The sequence below is a fragment of the Psammomys obesus genome, unplaced genomic scaffold (genome assembly GCF_907164565.1).
Source record: "Psammomys obesus unplaced genomic scaffold, mPsaObe1.curated_primary_1811, whole genome shotgun sequence".
Classification (NCBI taxonomy): domain Eukaryota; kingdom Metazoa; phylum Chordata; class Mammalia; order Rodentia; family Muridae; genus Psammomys; species Psammomys obesus.
The window spans coordinates 7,698,122-7,713,574 of NW_026594083.1; the positions used below are offsets into that span (position 1 = coordinate 7,698,122).

The 15,453-nt window shown below is 39.2% G+C and overlaps 1 protein-coding gene across 1 annotated transcript in view; it reads right to left on the reverse strand.

The window, feature by feature from the left end:
- Positions 1–14,123, reverse strand: part of Tmprss15 (transmembrane serine protease 15) — a 121,058-nt gene extending 106,935 nt beyond the window's left edge. Inside the window, exons 1-2 of the mRNA XM_055617823.1 lie at positions 13,978–14,123; positions 2,062–2,106 (exon numbers count right to left, since the gene is read on the reverse strand). The gene's annotated coding sequence lies outside the window, so the exon portion shown is untranslated. The remainder of the gene's footprint in view (positions 1–2,061; positions 2,107–13,977) is intronic.
- Positions 14,124–15,453: the final 1,330 nt, after the last annotated feature.

Below are 15,453 nucleotides of genomic sequence, written 5' to 3' on the forward strand. Positions count from 1 at the left end.
GATAGGCTCCTGTTCTGTTCCCTGTTTTCTCCCACTTCTGATGTCTGTCCCATTTGGCTTTTTGAGTGAGGATTGATCATCTTGCCCAAGCTCATCATTCTTGCTTAGCTTCTTTAGGTGTACAGATTTTAGTATGTTTATTCTATATTTTATGTGGCCAAGTGGGTTCCTTAGTAAGGGGAACAGGGATGTCACTGACATGAAATCAGTGGGTGGTTCTTTGATCACCTCCCCCTGAGGGGGGAGCAGCCTTGCCAGGCCACAGAGGAAGACAATGCTGTCAGTCCTGAGGAGACCTGATAGACTAGGGTCAGATGAAAGGGGAAGAGGACCTCCCTATGAGTGGACTGGAGGAGGGGCATGGGAGGAGAACAGGGAAAGAGGGAGGGGTTGGGAAAGAATTAGGGAGAGGGCTACAACTGGGATACAAAATGAATAAATTGTAAAAATAAATAAATAAATAAATAAATAAATAAATGAAAAATATTTTATATTATAAAAATGTTTTTATAATATGTATATTGGCCTTCTTGTATATTTGTACACTCAGGGTGTGTGTGTGTGTGTGTGTGTGTGTGTGTGTGTGTGTGTGTATGTCTGTGTGTGTGTGTATGTCTGTGTGTGTGTGTGTGTGTGTGTGTGTGCAGTACCAATGGAAGGCAGAAGGCACTGGGTCACCTGGAACTGGAATTGCTGATAGTTGTCCATAATGTACATGCTGGAGCCAAGCTCAGTTCTCCTGCCAGAGGAATAGTCACTTTTAACTACCGAGCTATCTCTCCATCCTCCTATTTATCCTTTCATGTCTTTTTACATGTGAAAAATTCACTTCCTTAATGAGTCCTCCTGAAAGTTAAATGATGTAATGATTTGCCCATGTATGTACTTCTCTCAAATATTGTGAAAATATCATGATTATGGATGATACTAAAGGTGTTATCTTTATGATTTTATAACAATTTTCATTTCTTTAAAGGTATGTAGATAAGACTGACATTTAGAAAAACTTTTTCAATGTTAAGGGGAAGATTAGTAACCACACAATTTTCAGGCAGCTGATTTCAAAGAATTTATAAAACAAGATGCCTTGTAGATGTTTTAGTTAGCAGAAGCACAATGAATGTTCAGATTTCTGGTTACCATTTAACATTTTTTTCCATTATAGATTAATTTTACATTTTATTGACTTGTAAGTTTCATAATTTTTCAAGGAGGATTGTTCCAATAGTGATGTTATCTTGATGCGACAAGAGGAAGTTCTAAATATTATGGGCAAGAATGGAAATTTAAATAAAAGAGACATTGGTGTTGAAGTGGATAAGTTAGCATTACAGTTTTGTTCTTCTTTTCCAAAAAATGCAATACATTTTAAATACTCATTTTCATCTTTTTATGTTCAGGGCCTCATGACATGGGTCAGTTGTGGAAACACACACATACACACACACACACACACACACACACACACACCATATAAAGCTTAAAATAAAACAGTAGTATTGGAATAGAAATACCTATCCTCTTCATAAGTAATTAAGTAATACTATGTTTATATTCTTTTCAACTACATTACTCCTAAACAAAATATGACCTTTATATTTTAAAATGACGACTAAACATCATAGCAAGCTGCAAAAATAATATGTATTCTTTTTTAATGTCATGAAGTTTGAAGATGACCAAGTTGTGGCCAGGCAAGATGGCTCAGTCAGTAAAGTATCTATCATACATAGATGATATGTGAGGAACTGAGTTTGGATCCTCAGTCCTCTTCTAAAAAATTCAGGTATGGTAATGAACATCAGTAATCCCAGAGACGGGATGCGGGGAAAGGCAGGTGGGTTCTCAGAGCTTTCTGTCCAGGCTGTCTGGCCAATATTCTTCCCTCAAAGCATCAAGTTGAAAGTAATAATGGAAGATAGTATTCTTCAACCTCAGGTCTACATCACATGTTCATAGACGTAACTGTGCACTCATGAGTGAGCACATACACACACATGCAAACACACACACACACACACACACACACACACACACACACACAATGTTACAAATACTGACCTGTAGTTGTTAGAGGCAATGCTGTTGAGAAGTTAGCCAAATATGCTACAAGAAAGAAAAGGTGTTCTTATTCTTGGCATTAGAACATAAATATACTGAAAAACACTAATTATAGTTTGAATATTTCTTCAAAGAGCATCTTAACTTCTGAGTTCCAATTTGCCTGCTTTCATGCTATTTCTATTCATTATCTGGCTACTGTACCTTAATATGCTTTTAGTAACTGCATAATCTGTTCACATAATTTACTAAAGCTAAATTTCCTTTTTCTGTATTAATTCAAAAAATACCCAATCATTCATACTAAAGTCATATGGAACAGTTTATATTTAACTAACATAACATAGCTCAGCCAAACTTGCCATTCCCAAGACTAATAATAGGACACTCAAATATATTTGAAAAAATGCATAATGCAAATATTAAACAAAAATCTCTAAAATTAACCTTGGTGCTATATTTATAGACATGTTCTAAGATAGCTCAATAAATCAAATATAACAAAACTTTGATTTGAGAATATTCTTTTGACCCTTTTACAATAAGGTTTATGGTGTAAGACAGACTAACTCAACTCAGGAAGATTTGTTTTATTTGTACCACTACATGATTTTTTAAAATTCTTTATTAATTACACTTAATTCGCTTTGTATCCCTCCCTGTGGTTCCCTCCCTCCTCCCATCCCAATCCCTCCCTTCCTCTCCCCTCTCATCGAAGGCCCCTCCCCAAGTTCACTGATAGGGGAGGTCTTTTCCTTCCTTCTGATCCTATCCAGGTCTTATTAGGAGTGGCTGCATTGTCTTCTTCTGTGGCCTGGTAATGCTGCTCCTCCCTCAGGGGGAGGTAATTAAAAAGCAGGCCAATCAATTCATGTCAGAGACAGTCCCTATTCCTATTACTATGGTTTCTGAACTGCCATGGGCCACATCTGTGCAGGGGTCTTAGGTTATCTAAATGCATGGTTCTTGGTTGTAGTATCAGTCTCAGGAAAGAACCCTGTGCTCAGATTTTTTGGTTTTGTTGCTCTCCTGTGGAGTTCCTGTCCTCTCCAGATCTTACTGTTTCCCACTTCTTTCCTAAGATTCCCTGCACTCTGCCCAAAGGTTGCCCATAAGTCTCAGCATCTGCATTGTTAGTCTGCAGGGCAAAGCCTTTCAGAGATCCTCTGTGTCAGGCTCCTGACTTGTTTGATTTTTGACTAGAAAGTTTATCATCAAAGTTATGCAGTTATGATATATGGACTCATAAAGATTAATTTTAGCATATGTCAAGCAGTTCATCAAAGAGACTACCAACATTAATACCATTACAGAGAAAATTTTTTTAGAAAAAATGATTTGAAAAAATAAAGTATTATTTTCCAATGATATAACCATTATAGGAAAACTGGTCTGATGATCAAAAAGAAAAGACAGTAGTCTCAAAATATCTTGTTCTGAGTTCTTTATCTTTTGTAACTACTATGCTAGGCAATTTACCAAAATCCTTTGGATTTTTCCTCTTACTTTGCAAAATGGGAGTGATAAAATGCTTACACAACAAAATTTTATTAGATATGGTTACAAAATGGTTTGATGGGTAATATGTCTGCTGTATTTAATGATGGCTAATGGTAATTTTCAGATTAATTTAATTAAAGGTCCAAAATACACCATGTCTGCTCCATAGGCTAGGATGCAGGAAGCATGGCTCTTGGTATACATAGAAATTTGGCTAATTTTTTGGCAAAGAAAATACTTAATCAGGGAAGTGACTGGAATTGGTGCATCAGGACCCAACCTTGTAAAGAAAAATTTCCTATACTAATGTGTTACAGGTGTGAATCTACTACTACAAAATCTAAACGTAGAAAGGACATACTCTTCTGAAAGCTTGTGCAATTAATTGAAATGCAAAGCTACACTGACCGACTTTGTTCTTGATCAGATCTGATGATGACTGTTCAATTTGTTTCTACCCTTTTTTTGGCATGCCTACTTATTTATTGATATTATTTTTGATATGAGTTTCCCTAATATACCTGAAATATGAATTCTGAAATATACATAACCCCAGCATTAGGACATAAGGAACTGTGAACATAGAAAAGCAGATAAACTAAACAGACTGTAATATCTTTTTGAACTGAACTGAATGGAAGGGGACTAGAATACAAAATGCAATATTAATTATAATATGTATAATTAATATTATACATATTAATATAATTCTGATTGTTGATGTGTAAAGATAAACCACTTAAAGGAAGAAAGATTTATTTAGTCTCATGGCTTCAGAAGGTTCTGGCAAAGGTGACTATCTTTACTTTTTCTGGGTAGATGATGAGGGTGGACAATTAGGGTAGAAGGAAATGATTTAGGTCATCTGCTCACATTATAGTAATGATCAGTGAAGAAGTGCTGAGGGATGGGGTAGGAAGTGAAAAAGCAAGAATATATTTTGTTTGGGAATTATAATAATATTATTATTAAAGCAGTAAGTCTCCACATACAGTGTGGAATCGTAAGTTGTACTCTGTAACACAGAAACAAGATTGGTAGACAACCTGACAAACTTCCTGATAAAGAGACCAATTTCATTAATTGCTCTACCTCGCTTTCCTGTTGCTGTTATGAACATGACCAAATGCAACTTGGACAAAAAGTGTTTGTTGAACCTTCAGGTTCCTGTTCATCATTGAGAAAAACAAGGGCAAAAATGTGGAGGCAGGAATGGAAGCAGAGGTCACAGGAAAACTCTGCTTAATAACTCATCCATCTTTCATAGTTTTACCTACTCCATTCGTTTTATGACCCAGGCTTATCTACTCAGGGTTGGCTTCAACCACAGGGTTGATTGCTCCCCATTAATTAAAAAGGAAATGCCCCACATACATAACCACAAGCTGATAGAGTAGAGACAATCCCTCAACCGAGGTGGTTTCCACTGCTCAGATAGCTTAAGCTGACAGCTGAAGATAACTGTGACAGTAAAACTTATATTCTACAAAGCCACAGAAAGAGGCCTACTTTCTCCAACCATACCTCACCTTCTTTTTAAAATCCATTCAACAAGGAGTTCGTTAGTAAGATAATCTATTTGTCAATTTAGCATTTTCCTGTTCCAAGTATCTTTCAAACACTTTAATAACAATCTATTAAGGGGAAACTTCATATCCAATCCTTAGAGATCCAGGAGACCTATTATCTGTGTATAACTTTTAAAAATAAAGCCTCGAGGGGGGGCCAAGATGGCTGCACCAGGAGAACACCGTGTCTGAGAAGCAGGACAACACACTCCGTGCAGCCACCAGGAGACTGAACTCTGGGCCCTAAAACAACAGCTATCGATCGTGTTTCCCAGGTGAGGGGAGGCTCCCACAGCATGGGAATCGGTCGGGTCCACTCTCGGCTGCCCAGACAGAACCTGGAAGAGAACCCAGCTAACGTGGGCTTTGGGTCTCCGGGCTGGTGCCGCAAGCCTGCTTGTCCCGATTACTTTCCCAGGCTGATCCGTGGGCACAAGGGTGCCTGAGGCTGGGAGTCCCAGTCGCAAGAAAACCCCACGGGGAAGGAAAGTTGACAGACTGGTCACGGGTCACCCAGTCTTTCACTGGAAGGTCTCTCCAACCACGGGTACCTGCCACCATCACAATTGAGCTCCCGCTGCACACGGATTACAGCTGCACAGTTTCGCACCCAGCTCAAAATCCCTACTCCCTCTTCAGAGGAGGCAGGAGGCAGCCAGCAGAATCTGCCACAGACCACATTGTCTGTACCCCAACCCGAGATCGGGGATGAGAAAACCCAATCCTTTCGGGCACTCCCCCAAACGCCGCTATCACCCTGCCACAGCTGAGCAGAAGGATAAAGAGGCACACAGCGGCTTCACAGTGCCGGAACTCCAGTGCTGCCGGCCACTCCTAGCAAACAAACTACAGCTCGGGATCTGGGACTGTGGTCATTCTACACATCCTGAGATTATCCTGGGTCCAGCGCAATAAGGTCTAGCAGCAAGTTCTATCACCGGCGCCCCCCCAAACCCCTGGCAGAGAAACGCCAGCTCAGAGCTCAGGATCCGACTGAGAAGCCCCAACCCCTGTTGGCACTCCCCTGAGAGCACCTCCATAAGCTTGCCCTAGCAGAGGAGAAGGTCAGAGGGGAAGGACAGAGAGGCAGCCTGCCAAGGACACAGCACCCTCTCTCCAGCTCACCAAGCAGGGCCTAGCAGAGAAACCCAAGCTCTGGATCTGAGGACACTCAACCCTACCTGGTACTCTCTTGGGATCAGCAAACAGATTCTACCGCTAGGCTGCTTCTGGCAGAGAGATCTGGGCCCAGGATCTGGTATTGAGTACACTCATCCTAACTCCTTCCCGCGCCACCCAGGGACCATTCAACATAACCCCTCCTGGCAGAGGGAAAGGACAAAGAGGCAGCACACAGAAAAGGTGGATACCGAGTCCTGCGGCCACAGTGTCACAGAGCTGACTGTTAGCCTACCCGTGCACTTCCGCAGCAGGACCAAAACAGAAAATAGTGAGCAAGGGGAACCCCTGTGCATTCCAACTGGTCCTGCAAGAGAGTGAGTGAGCCTTCTAAGGAGAGATTGCCCCAGACCTAGGGCCTCTCCACAGAAGCAACCAGACGAGATCCCTGCCACCCACACTCCTAGTGTGGGTATCATAGGGATTCTTGGGATAGCGACCCCAACATTGAAGCCTCTGCCTTGCGGGTCCACCAGGGTAATCCAGGCAAACAATCCCTGGATCTCAGTCAGAACTGTGTAATAGTGGCTTGCAGGCCACTGCAATAGTCAGAGAATCCACGCATGCACACTGCGCCCGCTAAAAGTGCACACGAATAGCACCAGCGTCACATTCCTTACTTAGGCAAAACTGAAACCACAGTGCACACTCCCAAAGCAGTAAACCTTGCTCATCTTCCTGAAAAAAGAGTCCAGAAAACAAAAAGAGAGGATCATAGCCCAAACTTCAATCTCGAGGAACAACCAGTGAGGATTATAAATAACCAGATGGCTAGAGGCAGACGTAAGAACACTCCCAACAAAAATCAGGACATAATGAACTCACCAGCAACCCCACAAAACAATGGACACTTTAATTCACTAGATATAAAAGAAAACGACCTCAAAACTATGTTTCTCCAGCAATTAGAGGCCCATAAAGATGAAATGAACAAAGCCCTCAGAGAAATAACCAAAGAAATCGAGACTAACCAAGAGGAAACAAATCGTGCTCTCAGAGAAATGACCACGAAAATTGAGGCAAACCGAGAAGAAATGCACAAAGCTCTCAAAGAAATGTCCACACAAATGAAGGCAAATAAAGAAGAAATAAACAAAGCTCTCATAGAAATATAGGCAATTATACCCAAAGAAGTAGGGGCACAATTAGTGATACATAGAGAGGAAACAGACAAAAAAATAGAAGCTATCATTGAAAAGCAGGAGTCCACATTCAAACAGATGAAGGAAATGGTGCAAGACATGAAAACAGAATTAGAATCAATGAAGAAAACACAAATAGAGAAAAACCAGGAGCTGGAGAACATAGAAAAAAGATCAGGAACTACAAAGGTAAGCATCATCAACAGAATACAAGAGATAGAAGAAAGAATCTCAGGAGCCGAAGATACACTTGCGGAAATTGACACGTCTCTCAAAGAAAAAATAAAATCAGAAAAGTTCCAAACACAAAACATCCAAGAAATCAAGGACACCATGAAAAGACAAAACCTAAGAATAATAGGAGTAGAAGAAAAAGAAGACATCAGGCTCAAAGGTCCGGAAAATATTTTCAAGAAAATTATAGAAGAAAACTTTCCCAACCTAAAGAAGGAGATGGCCATAAACATACAAGAGGCTTACAGAACACCAAGTAGACTAGACCAGAAAAGAAATGCTTCACGTCACATCATAGTCAAAACACTGAACCTACAAAACAAAGAAAAAATTCTAAATGCAGCAAGGGAAAAAGGCCAAGTAACATATGAAGGTAGACCTATCAGAATCACACCAAATTTCTCAACAGAAACTATGAAAGCCAGAAGGGCCTGGACAGAAATCATACAGTCCTTAAGGGACCACAGATTCCAACCCAGACTACTATACCCAGCAAAACTTTCAATCAACATAGATGGAGAATTCAAGATATTCCAAGACAAAACCAAATTTAAACAAAATCTACATAGTAACCCAGCTTCACAGAAGTTACTAGAAGGGAAACTCCAAACCAAAGAAAACAACTACATCGAAGGAAACAGACGAAATAGATAACTACACAACAAAAAAACCAAAAGAAGACAAGCAATGAAACTCAGTGACACCACCAACACCACATCTAAAATAAGTAACAATTGTTGGTAACTAGTTTCTATCAACATCAACGGACTCAACTCCCCAATTAAAAGACACAGACTAACAGAATGGTTGCGGAAACAGGATCCATCATTCTGTTACATCCAAAAAACACACCTATGCAACAAAGATTAACACTACCTCAGAGTTAAGGGCTGGAAAAATGTCTTTCAAGCAAATGGTTCCAGAAAACAAGCGGGAGTAGCCATCCTAATATCTAATAAAATAGATTTTCAACCCAAGTTAATCAAAAAAGATAAGGACGGCCACTATATTCTCATCAAGGGAAAAATCCACCAAGAGGACATCACAATTTTGAATATCTATGCCCCAAATACAAGAGCACCTACATTCGTAAATGAAACAATATTAAAGCTTAAATCACACATTGATCCTAAAACCCTAATAGTGGGAGACTTCAACACTACACTCTCACCAAGGGACAGATCAACTAGACAGAAAACAAATAGGGAAATAAAAACACTTACAGAGACACTAAATCAAATGGACCTAATAGACGTCTACAGATCTATTCATCCAAACTCAAAAGAGTATACCTTCTTTTCAGCACCGCATGGAACCTTCTCCAAAATAGACCATATAGTTGGTCATAAAGCAAACCTCAACAGATACAAAAAGATTGAAATAATCCCTTGTATTCTATCTGACCACCATGGACTTAAGCTGGACCTCAACAACAACAGAAATAACAAACAGCCTACACGCACATGGAAACTGAACAACCTGTTACTCACGACAGCTGGGTTAAGGAAGAAATAAAGAAAGGAATTAAAGACTTCCTAGAATTCAATGAAAATGAAGGCACAACATACCCAAATTTATGGGACACATTGAAAGCAGTGCTCAGGGGAAAATTTATAGCAGTAAGTGCCTGCAAGAAGAAATTTTTAACATCACATACAAACAACTTAATTGTCCAACTGAAAAACCTAGAAAAAAAAGAAGCAGATACACCTAAGAGGAGCAGAAGGCTAGAAATAATCAAACTCAGGGCTGAAATCAATCTATTAGAAACAAATAAAACTATTCAAAGAATCAATGAAACAAAAAGCTGGTTCTTTGAGAAAATCAACAAGATAGACGAACCCTTAGCCAAACTAACTAAAAAGCAGAGAGAATCTTTCCAAATCAACAAAATCAGAGATGAAAAGGGTGACATAACTACAGACACAGAGGAAATTCAAACAATCATTAGGTCATACTACAAAAGCCTATATGCCACAAAATTTGAAAACCTAAATGAAATGGACAATTTTCTTGATAGATTCCATCTTCCAACATTAAGTCAAGATCAGGTAGAAAGACTGAACAGCCCTATATCCCCAAGGAAATTGAAGCAGTCATTCACAGTCTCCCCTCCAAAAAAAGCCCTGGGCCAGATGGTTTCAGTGCGGAATTCTACCAGACCTTCAAAGAAGTGCTCACACCACTTCTCCTCAAACTATTCCACAAAATAGAAACAGGAGGTACTTTACCAAACTCATTCTATGAAGCAACAGTCACCCTGATACCTAAACCACACAAAGACCCAACAAAAAGAGAACTTCAGACCTATCTCTCTTATGAACATTGACGCAAAAATACTCAATAAAATACTTGCAAACCGAATCCAAGAACACATCAAAGATATCATCCACCACGACCAAGTAGGCTTCATCCCAGGCATGCAAGGGTGGTTCAACATACGGAAATCCATCAATATAATCCACCACATAAACAAACTGAAGGAGAAAAACCACATGATCATTTCCTTAGATGCTGAAAAAGCATTTGACAAAGTCCAAAACCCATTCATGTTTAAAGTCTTGGAGAGATAAGGAATACAAGAAGGCACATATTTAAACATAGTAAAGGCAATATACAACAAGCCTATAGCCAACATCAAACTCAATGGAGAGAAACTTAAATCAGTCCCACTGAAATCAGGGACAAGACAAGGCTGCCCACTCTTTCCATACCTCTTCAACATAGTACTTGAAGTCCTAGCCAGAGCAATAAGACAACTAAAGGAGATCAAGGGGATACAAATTGGAAAGGAAGAGGTCAAAGTGTCACTATTCGCAGATGATATGATTGTATATATGAGCGACCCCAAAAATTCAACCAGAGAACTCCTCCAGCTGATAAACACCTTCATCAAAGTGGCAGGATACAAAATCAACTCAAAAAAATCAGAAGCCCTCCTGTATACCAAAGACAAAAGGGCCAAGAAAGAAATTAGGGAAACAACACCCTTCACAATAGCCACTAATAACATAAAGTATCTTGGGGTGACACTAACCAAGCAAGTGAAAGACCTATTTGAGAAAAACTTCAAGTCTCTGAAGAAAGAAATTGAAGAAGATCTCAGAAGATGGAAAGATCTCCCGTGCTCATGGATTGGTAGGATTAACATTGTGAAAATGGCCATCCTGCCAAAAGCAATCTACAGATTCAATGCAATTCCCATCAAAATACCAACTCAATTCTTTACAGACCTTGAAAAAAGGATTCTCAGCTTCATATGGAGAAACAAAAAACCCAGAATCTCCAAAACAATCCTGTACAACAACAGATCATCTGGAGGTATCTCCATCCCTGATCTCAAGTTGTACTACAGAGCAATAGTAATAAAAACTGCATGGTATTGGCATAGAAACAGAAAGGAGGATCAATGGAACCGCATAGAATACCCAGAAATAAACCCACACACCTATGAATACTCAATTTTTGACAAAGAAGCCAAAACCATTCAATGAAAAAAAGACAGCATCTTCAACAAATGGTGCTGGTCCAACTGGATGTCCACATGCAGAAAAATGAAAATAGATCTATATTTATCACCCTGCACAAAACTAAAGTCCAAGTGGATCAAAGACCTCAACATAAAACCAGATACTGTAAATCAGTTAGAAGAAAAAGTGGGGAACAGCCTAGAACTCATTGGCACAGGAGACAACTTCCTAAACAGAACACCAACAGCACAGGCTCTAAGAGCAACAATCAATAAATGGGACCTCATGAAACTGAAAAGCTTCTGTAAAACAAAGGACACTGTCATCAAAACAAAACGCCAGCCTACAGATTGGGAAAGAATCTTCACTAACCCTTTATCTGACAGAGGACTAATATAGAGTACATACAAAGAACTAAAGAAGCTGAAAAGCAACAAACCAAGTAACACAATTAAAAAATGGGGAACAGAGCTGAACAGAGAATTCTCAACAGAGGAATATCGAAGGCAGAGAAACACTTAAAGAAATGCTCATCCTCATTAGCCATCAGGGAAATGCAAATCAAAACGACCCTGAGATATCACCTTACACCCATCAGAATGGCCATGATGAAAAACTCAAGTGACAACACATGCTGGAGAGGTTGTGGAGAAAGGAGAACCCTCCTCCACTGCTGGTGGGAATGTAAACTGATACAACCACTCTGGAAATCTATCTGGCGCTTTCTAAGACAATTAGGAATAGTGCTTCCTCAAGACCCAGCTATACCACTGCTAGGTATATACCCAAAGTTTGCTCAAGTACACAAAAGGGATATTTGCTCAATCATGTTTATAGCAGCATTATTTGTAATAGCCAGAAACTGGAAACAACCCAGATGTCCATCAACGGAGGAATGGGTACAGAAATTGTGGTATTTTTACACAATGGAGTACTACTCAGCAATCAAAAAGGAGGGAATCATGAAATTTCCAGGCAAATGGTGAGATCTAGAAAAGATCATCCTGAGTGAAATATCCCAGAAGAAGAAAGACAAACACGGTATATACTCACTTATATAGACCTATAAGATATGATAAACATAATGAACTCTATACACCTAAAAAAGATAATCAAGAGAGCGGACATGGAGTAAGATTATCAATCCTCGTTTAGAAAAACAGATGGGGTGCGCATTGAACATATTACAGGAGTCTACTGAGTGCATTTGAAAGACTCTAACTAGCAGTGTTTTCAAAGCAAAGACTCATGACCAAACCTTTGGCAGAGTACAGGGAATCATAAGAAAGAAGGGGAGTTAGTCTATTGAGGAAAGGATAGGAGCTCCACAAGGACCAAATATTTCTGGGCACAGGGTCTTTTCTGAGACTAACATGCAACCAAGGACCATGTATTAATGTAACCTAAAACCTCTGCTCAGATGTAGCCTGTGGTAGCTCAGTAACCAATTGGTTTCCCATAGTGAGGGGAACAAGGACTATTTCTAACAGGAACTCAATGACTGGCTCTTTGGCCTCCCCACCCCCCAAGGGAGGAGCAGTCCTGTTAGGCCACAGAGGAGAGCTTTGCAGCCAGTCCTAAAGATACCTGATAAAACAGGATCAGATGAATGGGGAGGAGGTCCCCCTTATTAGTGGACTTGGCAAGGGGCATGGTGGAGATGAGGGAGGGAGGGAGGGACTGGGACGGAATGAGGGATCGGGACATGGCTGGGATACAGAGTTAATAAAATGTAACTGATAAGAAAAAAATAAAATTAAAAAAAAGAAAGATTACAGTTTAGACGGTAAAAAAATAAAATAAAATAAAATAAAATAAAATAAAATAAAATAAAATAAAATAAAATAAAATAAAGTCTCTCCACTACTGCTTTACATATCCAAAGCTTGTAGCTGATGACTGTCAAAACTTACATTTCAGAAAGTTTGGCAATAGTGGAATGTACATCTGAGCACGTATCGCTCTGGAGGTAAATAGTGACCCCCTGAAATTGGTAATAGCCTTGAGACTGTGTATAATCACTGTCCTTTAAATGTGACTCACATTAAAGAAAGAAATTCTATATAAAATAATATCAGGCCTTGGACCCGAGAATGAATAAAAAAGTAAATTATTATTTTGCGCAATTTGTGTGTGTGTGTGTGTGTTCATGTGTATTTGTGACATAATCTGTGAGGAGAGCATGTCTGTGAAAGTTAGAAGGCAATTTTTGGAGTCTGTTCACTCTCTCCGTTTTGGCTTCAGCGGGTGTAGCACAGTGTCAGCCATGCGACACTATCTGCTGACCCAGCTCTCTCTGGTGTTAGCTTTGACTCCTAAGCTTTCTCCTTTTGTGTATTTTTAGGATAAAGAACGTCTTATCACTTTAAGAGTAAAGTTAACTTTTTCAATAGAAAATTGGATCGGATTAAATTTATTAGCCCCTCTTTGTCTTCTTTTCAGTTTTTAATTACACATTTGTCTTTGCCTCTTGACTGTAATCTCATAAGGTCTGTGACTCAGTGATTAATTTTCTAATTTGGATTTCTAATGAATGATTGAAGAAAAGTCAGATACACTTGACCAATATAGAATATGTCAAGACTAGCGGACATCTATGTCCGCTGACATTTTCAGAATCTTTTCTATATTTGATAGTTTCCAAGCCTCTTCTCACTGATAGTTCCCTTCAAATATTTCACTGTTCTCATGTAGATGTGTTACCTCAGGCGAACCGACGTGCTCCTAAAGCCAAGGACGATTCTCCCGCCTCTCTCCTATAGTGCTAGAATCTTAATTTCATAGCTTAATGATTCAAAGAAATCAAATAATGTTCACAGATACCTGTGATATCGATGCTGTTCAAATCAATATGGAGAGTGACCAGCTGGCTGGATGTATTTGCTTCAATGCCTTGAATCAGTTCTTCTTTTACATTTTCATCTGACACCCAGTGAGCAAAAAAAAGGTCAAAAAGGACTATAATGCTGCCATTTCTGGAAAGGAAAAAATATGACATAAGAGTAAAAAGTTAGGTGTATCTGGGTGATTTGTTCTCAATTCAGGCAAAATGTCTGAGAAATTTGCTAGTTAGTTATCATGTTGCCAATCCTCATTACACCACTATAAAGCCTTGTAACCTCTGCTCTGCAACACTAGTTATAAGATTGCTTTTCTAAAATGCAGAAAAGAATATAGAGGATACTGTGAAGTATTATCTTTAGTTTACAGTTGAAGGAGAGAGTGACTAAAACCTTCAATATTTTTTCTAAGAACAGAAATGCTGAAGTAAAGCCAGTGCTGGAATCAGTGTTCAGAGCTGTCCATGGGAGTGCACTGTTATTCGCTGATGTCTCGTGTCAAATGAAACAGCATCACACAGTGCCCTGGCATTTACTGTCTGAAGGAATGAAGCATGTGATCTTGTAATGTGCTTGGTGGTTTTTTTAGGTCAGGAGGAATCTGACATCATTCCACTTGTTTCAAATAAATTGTACAAATTTAGGAAGTACTGACACTGAGCTTATGTGGACATCTGTATTTAGTTTTATTTCCTTTGTTTAACCTAAATTCCTAAAACAATGATTTTGATGGCTAGAAAGAAAATAAATATACCTGGAATTACTGGAAACTTAGGGTATTTATTCTCCTGACTAGTAATCTTATTAACTATATGATCTGTCACAATAGTAGAATTCAACCATGGGGTCCTAAGGAATATCCTGCCCCTTTATTTCAAAACCCACTCTCTTTTGCATTTTAAATGGTATTTTCTGTTACACTGTGCAAAGGATTAAAAAGGAATGCATCTGAAAGCAATAGTGACATAAGGGATTTTGCTGTATTTTCTTTCCTAACTTTCTGCTAACCTCACAGTTTACTCTTCAGCTTACAACCAGACGGGAGGGAAACTCAAGCTCTGTTCTTCATTTTGTGCAGACAATAATCTGGGACTTCCCAGGTTAAAGCAGACTGCTTAAGACTGACCAGGGAGAGTCAGCTCTGACATATGATGTGATGATAACACACACAAAGGTAACAAGCATCTCCAAAGAAAGATTTTGTTACCCCTGAAGCATTTTATTATCTACTTGTCCTGGAGGAAGCAAGAGTAAAAGTTGTTTTTTTTTTTTTCTTCCATTTTTATATAGCAAGAGCAGAAAGTTTCTGGAAGACCATAGCAGTTTGTCATTTCACAGGACGTGATGTTCCTTGTCTTTTTAATTTTTATTTTTTATTATTTATTACAATGTATTTACTTTGTATCCTGGCTATAGCCCCTTTCCTCATCTGCTCTCAGTCCCATCCACTCTCCCTCTT